Raw genomic sequence first — 8,569 nt, forward strand, 5'->3', positions numbered from 1 at the left:
CATAGTGGATCTAACAGCAGGACATGCCATGCTTTCACTCATGGATGGCTTTCCCGGCTACAATCAGATAAAGATCGCACCCGAAGATCAACATAAGACAGCCTTCACATGTCCATGGGGCACATACTGCTGGAATGTAATGCCTTTTGGTCTAAAGAATGCAGGAGCAACCTATCAAAGAGCAATGACCACCATCTTCCATGACATGATGCATACTATGATGGAAGATTATGTGGATGACTTACTAGCAAAATCACTTACTAGAGAAGGACATCTCCACATCTTAGATCAAATCTTTGATAGACTGGAACAATATCATGTTCGACTCAACCCAAAGAAATGTGTCTTTGGAGTAACCTCCGGGAAGCTTCTAGGATACATTGTCTCAAGCAAAGGTATTGAGGTCGACCCAGCAAAGGTAAAAGCAATCATGGACATGCCACCTCCAAAGAATATCAGTCAGCTAAGGACACTACAAGGACGGCTTCAATCCATCCAAAGATTCATTGCACAATTGGCTGATAAGTGTCACCCATTTACACATCTGCTACACAAGAACATCCGCTTTCAGTGGGATGCTCGATGCCAGCAAGCATTTCAGACACTTAAAGACTATCTCATGAATCCACCATTGCTGATGCCACCAGATCCAAGTGGACCATTGTTACTCTATATCTTGGCAACAAGTACGGCATTGGGTGTACTACTGGCACAACATAATGCAGAAGGCAAAGAATGTGCTATATACTACATCTCTCGCACACTGGTTGGCTATGAACTCAATTACACACCTATTGAGCGAGCTTGCCTAGCAGTAATCTTAGCAGCCACTAAACTGAGGCACTATCTATTAACACACAAGGTACAACTCATTGCAAAGATTGATCCACTCAAGTATTTACTTAACAAAGCAGCATTGACAGGCCGCTTGGCCAAATGGGTGATGATTCTAAGTGAATTTGACATTGAGTACGTGGACCGTAAAGCTATCAAAGGTCAAGTTATTGCAGATCAGTTGGCCGATGCGCCACTCACAGGTGATCATCCTCTTATTTCCAATTTTCCAGATGAAGAGATATTCATGATCACAACAGCACAACCATGGAAACTATATTTTGATGGGTCATACACTAGGCACGGCTCGGGGGCAGGCATTCTGTTTATCACACCTCAAGGTGATAGCATCCCGAAGTCTTACAGGCTCACATTTCCATGCACAAACAACATAGCAGAGTATGAGGCCTTGATCACAGGACTCAGGTTAGCCGTACAGTGGAAATTACAAGAACTACAAGTATATGGCGACTCCCAACTAGTCATTCGACAAGCAATAGAGGAATATCAAACCAAGGATGATAAACTCATGCCATATAAGCAAATGGTGGACACTCTAAAGACATCATTTACTACTATCACTTTTGAGCAGATACCAAGAGATCAGAATCGAGCTGCTGACGCTATGGCTACCATCGCATCTCTCCTAGATCTTCCACAAAATTCAACACACTACGAGTTCTTGGTAGAACAGCTTTGGATCCCTGCTTATGATATCCCTGAATCTGAAATGATATGTCACCTTGTTGGTTCTGAATCCCCATGGTACGGTGAGTTCTACACCTATCTTCGAGATCATACCCTTCCTCCCAACCAATCGAATAACCAACGAAAAACCTTCATTCGCCAAACTGCTCGATATACCATTATTGCCGAAACCCTATACTGACGCGGTCTTGATGGTACTCTCCTTCAATGTCTAGAACAAGGTGAGATAACAAAAGCTTTGGAAGAGGTACATGAAGGAATTTGCGGGACTCATTCAAGTGGTCCATCACTAGCCAAAAAAATCATGCGAGCTGGATACTATTGGCCATCTATGGAAAAGGATTCCTACTACTTTGTCAAAAAATGCAAGAAATGTCAAGTTCACGGCGACCTGATACATGCACCAGCCCAGGAACTGCAACCAATCATAACACCATGGCCTTTTTGTCAATGGGGCCTCGACCTTGTGGGTAAGATTCATCCATCTTCATCCAATGGCCATAAATTCATTATTACCGCCACCGAATATTTCACAAAGTGGATTGAAGCTGTTCCACTTACCCAAGTCACTGGCAAGTAGATCGCCTCATTCATCCTCAACTACATCATCTGTCAGTATGGTGTACCCATGTCCATCGTCACAAATAACGGTCTTCCTTTCAAAAATCAGGATGTCCGTGAACTTTGTGAGAAATTTCATATCCAACACCGCTTTTCCACTCCCTATTACCCACAAGGCAATGGTCAAGCCGAAGCATCCAATAAAAACATATTAAGAATCCTAAAGAAGACAGTCAATGATGTCGGTCATGATTGGCATGTTCAATTGAATCCAGCGCTATGGGCATATCGAACTAGCATTCGAACCCCTACAGGTGCAACTCCTTATTCATTGGTCTATGGTGCAGAAGCTATCTTGCCTATTGAGGTCGAGATACCATCATTATAGGTTTCCTTGCACAATCTCATCGATGATGAAGCCTACAGAGTATCCCATCTTCAGGACTTAGAGTTACTTGATGAGAAACGACAAGCTGCATACAATCACCTCAAAGCCTATCAGCAGCGCATGAGTAGAAGCTACAATCACCGAGTTAGACCTCGTACATCTGAGGTAGGTGATCTTGTTCTTCGAGAGAATCCTCGCAACCAACCAAACAGAGAACATCAAGGCAAGTTTGAATCAAACTGGCTGGGCCCATATGTTGTCACTGCTGTATTTGGGTCCGGGGCATATCAGTTGGCTACATCAGAAGGAGAACCGCTTGCAGATCCAATTAACAGCATGCACCTCAAATGGTTTTATACCTAAGCTGTACAGAGCATCAGGCTTTCCTGCATACTAGAAAATACCAAAAACATTCAGAAAAATGTCCTAAAGAAAATACAAAAACATTCAAAGGAAAATCATGCATCCAAACGGTGAACAACCACTCCGGTGGCACCTTGGGTAAGTACGGTGGTGAAAACCTGGCAAACAAGCGCCACTCATAAAGGCTATGGCTCCATTGTCTTTCAAACTTGTTGCGATCACATCTACTTCATACATACATCCATCCATCCGAAAAACCATGGCTTGTTATTTCTCTACAATTATGATAAATACTTCATGCATCTTGCGTCCCGCTTCTTCATAAGTCATGTCTAAAACTGGGGGCAATGCCTTTAAACTATTGATGGAAGTGGATTCTACATTGTCTTATGATTCATTCAGTTCTTCATTCAAGCAATCATCAAAATACCAAAAACATTGGAAAATATCTCAACAAAATCCAAAAACATTCAAAAATGTCTCAACAAAATCCAAAAACATTCAAAAATGTCTCAACAAAATACCAAAAACATTCAAAAATGTCTCACAAAATACCAAAAACATTCAAAAACAATACAAAATCCAAAAACATCAGAAAACATCAAGAATCACACATAAACATGGCAACACCTTGTACATACTCATCCATGCAGATACCAAAACAAACATTGCGACAAACTACTCACACAATGACCATTTACCAATCAACCACACAATCCACATCAACAATCCAAAACTGTCTTTAAAACAAGGATGCATCCTTCCTTACCAAAACAAAGACAAGATGATGTTTTCTTTGACAAGAAAATTCTGTTAGGCTGTCAAATACTTGGTTGATTTGTGAGTACAATCATTTGTTTATCTGTATCGGGATCTTTTCAGCATTGTTTTGTTTTGTTTGTGCATTATTTTCGATGAAGTTCTGGGGCATGTACTAATGGTGTCTACGTGGGAAGTTCACTAGGCTACGTGATCTTATGCCAAATGCAATCATAGATCACTACGGCTTGCTGACTACAGCATATACCTCGACCATATGAGCATGAACCATTACCAAGGATCCTTATTCTTTATTCTTTATGTATATATTGTTTGTTTGCAGGTGCAATGCTCTTCCTTTGGTTCCTCCTACCTCATCCAAACTGGATAAAGGTTTTTTATCTCTTAGTACAGTATGAACTTGCTCAGGATATGATCAGCCTAAGATCAAGGAGGACGATCCAAGTCATGCATGAATAGAGATAATCCTTGTCTGTTCCGCAAGCAATACTCTGGTCGACTTGATCCCTTTTATCAAGTCGTTTGTATTAACTTGCTATATAAAATCCATGTAAGGAATACTCAGGTCATCTTGAATCATTATGTCAAGATGCTTGTATTCTCTTCCAACATTTTAAAAGCTCAATGATGAAAATAGAGCACTATGGATCGTCATTCCATCTCATCTGTATATACTGCATTTCGTTGCATTCCAACCATCCATACATTCATAATAGCTGCATATCATGCATACATAGTCATAATAATGCATACTCTATTTTCCTCTTCTTCCATAGGAATGAGTCATAGGTCCTCCATTTCTTCTAACATCGAACCCCCCCAACCCTCCCCATCTCAACAATCAGCATCACATACCCTACATCGTGTCCCAATCAACCTAATCAAGCCACGTTCATCACCATCCATCTCTAAATAGGAGGGATTGTGTTTCCTATCCTAAGTCATCCAATAAGTCAAGCCAGTTACTCTGTCTACACAGATACATCGACTCACACACACCTAGACTATCAATAGATACTCTGATCACGTATCTTCGGGTCTCAACAGGTAATCGATTATGGTAATCCTAGACTACATCAGGCATTTATCATAATGACCTAGTCTCAAAGGGGCTGCCATGATTCCCCACAACCATCCATCACACGCACATACTATCAATTGATCAACCAATCAAACACAATCCAACGGACAATTACATCAATTGTCTACGTCTCAACGAGTATTTTGCTTCATATACCTTGACTTCATCGGGCAATTACATCAATTGTCTAAGTCACATCAGGTCACTTTGATTCACTTACTCAGACTTTATCATGTCCAAGCGACCAACTGACATCAACTGTCATACTTTGACTTGACCGGGGCAATTAAACCAATTGCACCAGATTGTCCAACCAATTTTGATCAATTGTATAGCATCAATCCACACCCCACACTACATCTGCTATGTATCTCTTGCATGACCTCAGGGTACTCATTGGCTTGTTGTTTCTTCATATTCACTCCATTAGTTCTAATTTCTTCTATTCTACATCCCCTCTACTTTTCATTCTTTTTCGAGAGACCGCCCGATTTTTTCAAAAAAATTCAGCCCATCTCTCGAGGGGGCATACCACCCATTAAATTTATATTTTATGGGGCATTTCTTCACACCTATTTTTCTTTCTTTGAAACGATGCGATAAAACTGCACCGTCTCAAAGAGGGGCAAATGTAGTCACATAAATCTGTCCACTTAATTAAATGAATACTTAGTATTTATTTGATTATTTAACCATCAATTAATAATTAATTAAATTAATATTTAATTAATTCATCTTAACCCTCTTCTCCTATTAATTAAATAAATTATTCAATTTATTTGATTTAATTCACTTAACCAAATTCATACCATTAATTAAATAAATAAATCATATTTGTTTAATTAAATCTTCTCTCACATTTAAATAAATTAATATTTATTTAAATCCCCCAAAATCCCACCTCTCACATTTAAATAAATTAATATTTATTTAAATCCCCCAAAATCCCACCTCTCACATTTAAATAAATTAATATTTATTTAAATCCCCCAAATTCCCACCTCTCACATTTAAATAAATTAATATTTATTTAAATCCCCCAAAATCCCACCTCTCACATTTAAATAAATAAATCATTTATTTAAATCACCTTTATCCTCCACCCACTTGTATTTTCCTACAAAAGCAAGTTGCACAACTATTTTAAATAAATTATTTATTTAAAATCCTATTTATCCTCACCCACTTGAAACCTTTAATGGTTTCCCTTAAAGTATTCAAACTTGATGGCTTTAAAGTTTTCAAACTTGATGGCTTCCTTCTATAGTCTTCTTAAGACTTTAATGGTTTTCCTTAAAGTCTTCAAGCCTTTAATGGTTCCCCTCAAAGTCTTCAAGCATTTTAATGCTTTATCTTCCTTTTTTTTCATTTAAATAAATTAATATTTATTTGAATATTTATCCAAATACAACTTGCACACATTTATTGAAATAAATGAATTTTTATTTTAAATAAAATCCTATTTTCCCTCACCCACCAAATCCACTTGCAAAATCTAATCCCCTTCTAGATTCTTCTAACCCCTTCCTAATTAGCCTAATCCATCCCCTAATTATTGTCACATTCCTAAGCAAAATGGAGTCACTTCTCAAAGCCTAAAAGTCTTTGATAACCATTAAAGGCTTCCAACCTTCAACCACTAAATGTCTCAAAGTCTTGGATAACCTTTGAAAGCTTCCAACCTTCAACCACTTAATCCACAAAGTCTTCAAAAACCATTAATGGTTAACCCAAACCCTCCTACATGGTTAAAACATTTGTTTTGACTCAACCTCTACCCAACCCAAGGGTCTCATCAAGCCTTTAATGCTTTGACCTTGATTATCTCTTAATCATTTGCACAAAGGTTTATCCTTGCATTAACTCCTAATCCAGTGGGTAATCCTAATTTAGGCTTGACCCTTACCTTCTAGATAACCATGAGGTCTCCTCAGGCATTTAATGCCTCCAACCTCTTCTCTCAACCCAATCTTATGTTGACACTTGTCACCATTTCATTGGTGCAAATTGTGCACATGGATCCCCAACTTTCAAGCTTGACCCTTGATTAAACCTTTCAATCCTGGCCATCCATTGCTCCATTTTTCCTATAAATAGAGCCCATTCCTTCATAATCCAGATCCTAAAAACTTGTATGCATTTAGGCTATAGACATTTTTAGAGAGCATTTAGCATAGCATAACTAAAATCTTGTCTTTTTGGTAAAATCAATCATTTTAGCATCAATAGCATAGTATTTAGCTTTTCATTTCATATTTGAAGCTTAATATTAAATCTCAATCCTCCATAAGCATCCATAGTGCAAAAAGCTGCTGAGAGCTACACTCATTTGGGACTTGGAGAGGAGGGGAACAAGGGAGGAGCAACTATGAGCATCTTGATTAGCTATTTTATTCTATGTTTATATGCTTTCTATTTCATGCTTAATATCTCTCTTGATATGCCTGTTTAGGATAATCTTTTGTTGCTAACACTAATGTTTGTTTCTTGTGCTCTTGTGTGTGTTGCCATCAAACAGATTTTCTAATCCTTTTTGCAGAGCATCAGTGGGTTTTACTCCTGTCGTGGTTTTTCCCATGGTTGGGTTTTCCATGTATAAAATCTTTGTGTTATGGTGCTATGGTTGATTGCTTTGCGTTCTTCCATCTTTCTTTTGGTTCAATGTATTAAGTGGTTGAAGGAACAAATTAACAAAGTTACAATTTTCATAACACTGATTCAACACCCCCCCCCCCTCTCAATGTTCCTTGATTCCAACAAAAGGAAGATGAGAAAATTTTAAGATGGACCAAGGATTATGTTGGATTTCTATTGCCAAGACAAGGGGAGAAACTTCTATAGGAGATTCTAGGTTGCTAACTTAGGAACAAAATCGGAAACCATCTGCTGGTGGACCAACAAAATGATTAGTTGGGGGGGGATGATGAGTCTTAGTTAATACCTTTTATTGCAGACATTTTAAGATGTTTAATACTTTTATATACTACTCTCGGGGTCATATGTCATGCTTAAATATCATTTTTGATCCTATATGTTGAATGTGTTGTCCTTATTCCAAGACATTTGTTTTTTGATATATGTGTGTGTGTGTGTGTAAGAAAATATGTATACTGTACACACACACACACACACACACACAACTATGTGTGTGTGTGTGTGTGTGTGTGTGTGTGTGTGTGTGTGTGTGTGTGTGTATACATATGTGTGTGTGTGTGTGTATATGTGTGTGTGTGTGTGTGTGTGTGTGTGTGTGTGTGTGTGTGCCTGTATATGTATACATATATACATATACATATATATGTATACATGTGTAGACACTTAAAAATAATTATTTTAATGTTCCTGACATAATTAATTTGTTAATTATACCAATTTTTAATTCCTCTTCAATATTAATTAACTATAATTAATATTGTCAATATAGTTTGTTGATTGATTTATTTAATAAATCAATCCCCTTTTATTCTTCTAAAAATTCTCAATATTAAAACTCCTCAAATTCCTCCTCTTAACTAATTAATTTCAATTAATTAGTTAACCTAAGTGATTCCTACAAATCACCTTTTTCCTAATCCGTCATTAACCTAATAAACTCTTCTAGAAACTCCCTAAACTCACTTAGCATTATTCTTCTAATTTTTAATTCCCTCCACTCATTCTCTCTCCTAGTCAAATCCTCCTACAAATCTTATCTACCCTAATTCCACCTAATCTTTCTTCTAATGCCTCTCCTAATGAGTTACTAGTGGTTAATCATCATGATTAGCCACAAAGTCAACTCCTTTTCCCTTCCATCCAACCACTCTCCTTAAATGCTCTTTTCCTAGGTGAAAAATCTCACATTCCTCTAAGCA

The sequence above is a fragment of the Cryptomeria japonica genome, chromosome 10 (genome assembly GCF_030272615.1).
Source record: "Cryptomeria japonica chromosome 10, Sugi_1.0, whole genome shotgun sequence".
Classification (NCBI taxonomy): Eukaryota; Viridiplantae; Streptophyta; class Pinopsida; order Cupressales; family Cupressaceae; genus Cryptomeria; species Cryptomeria japonica.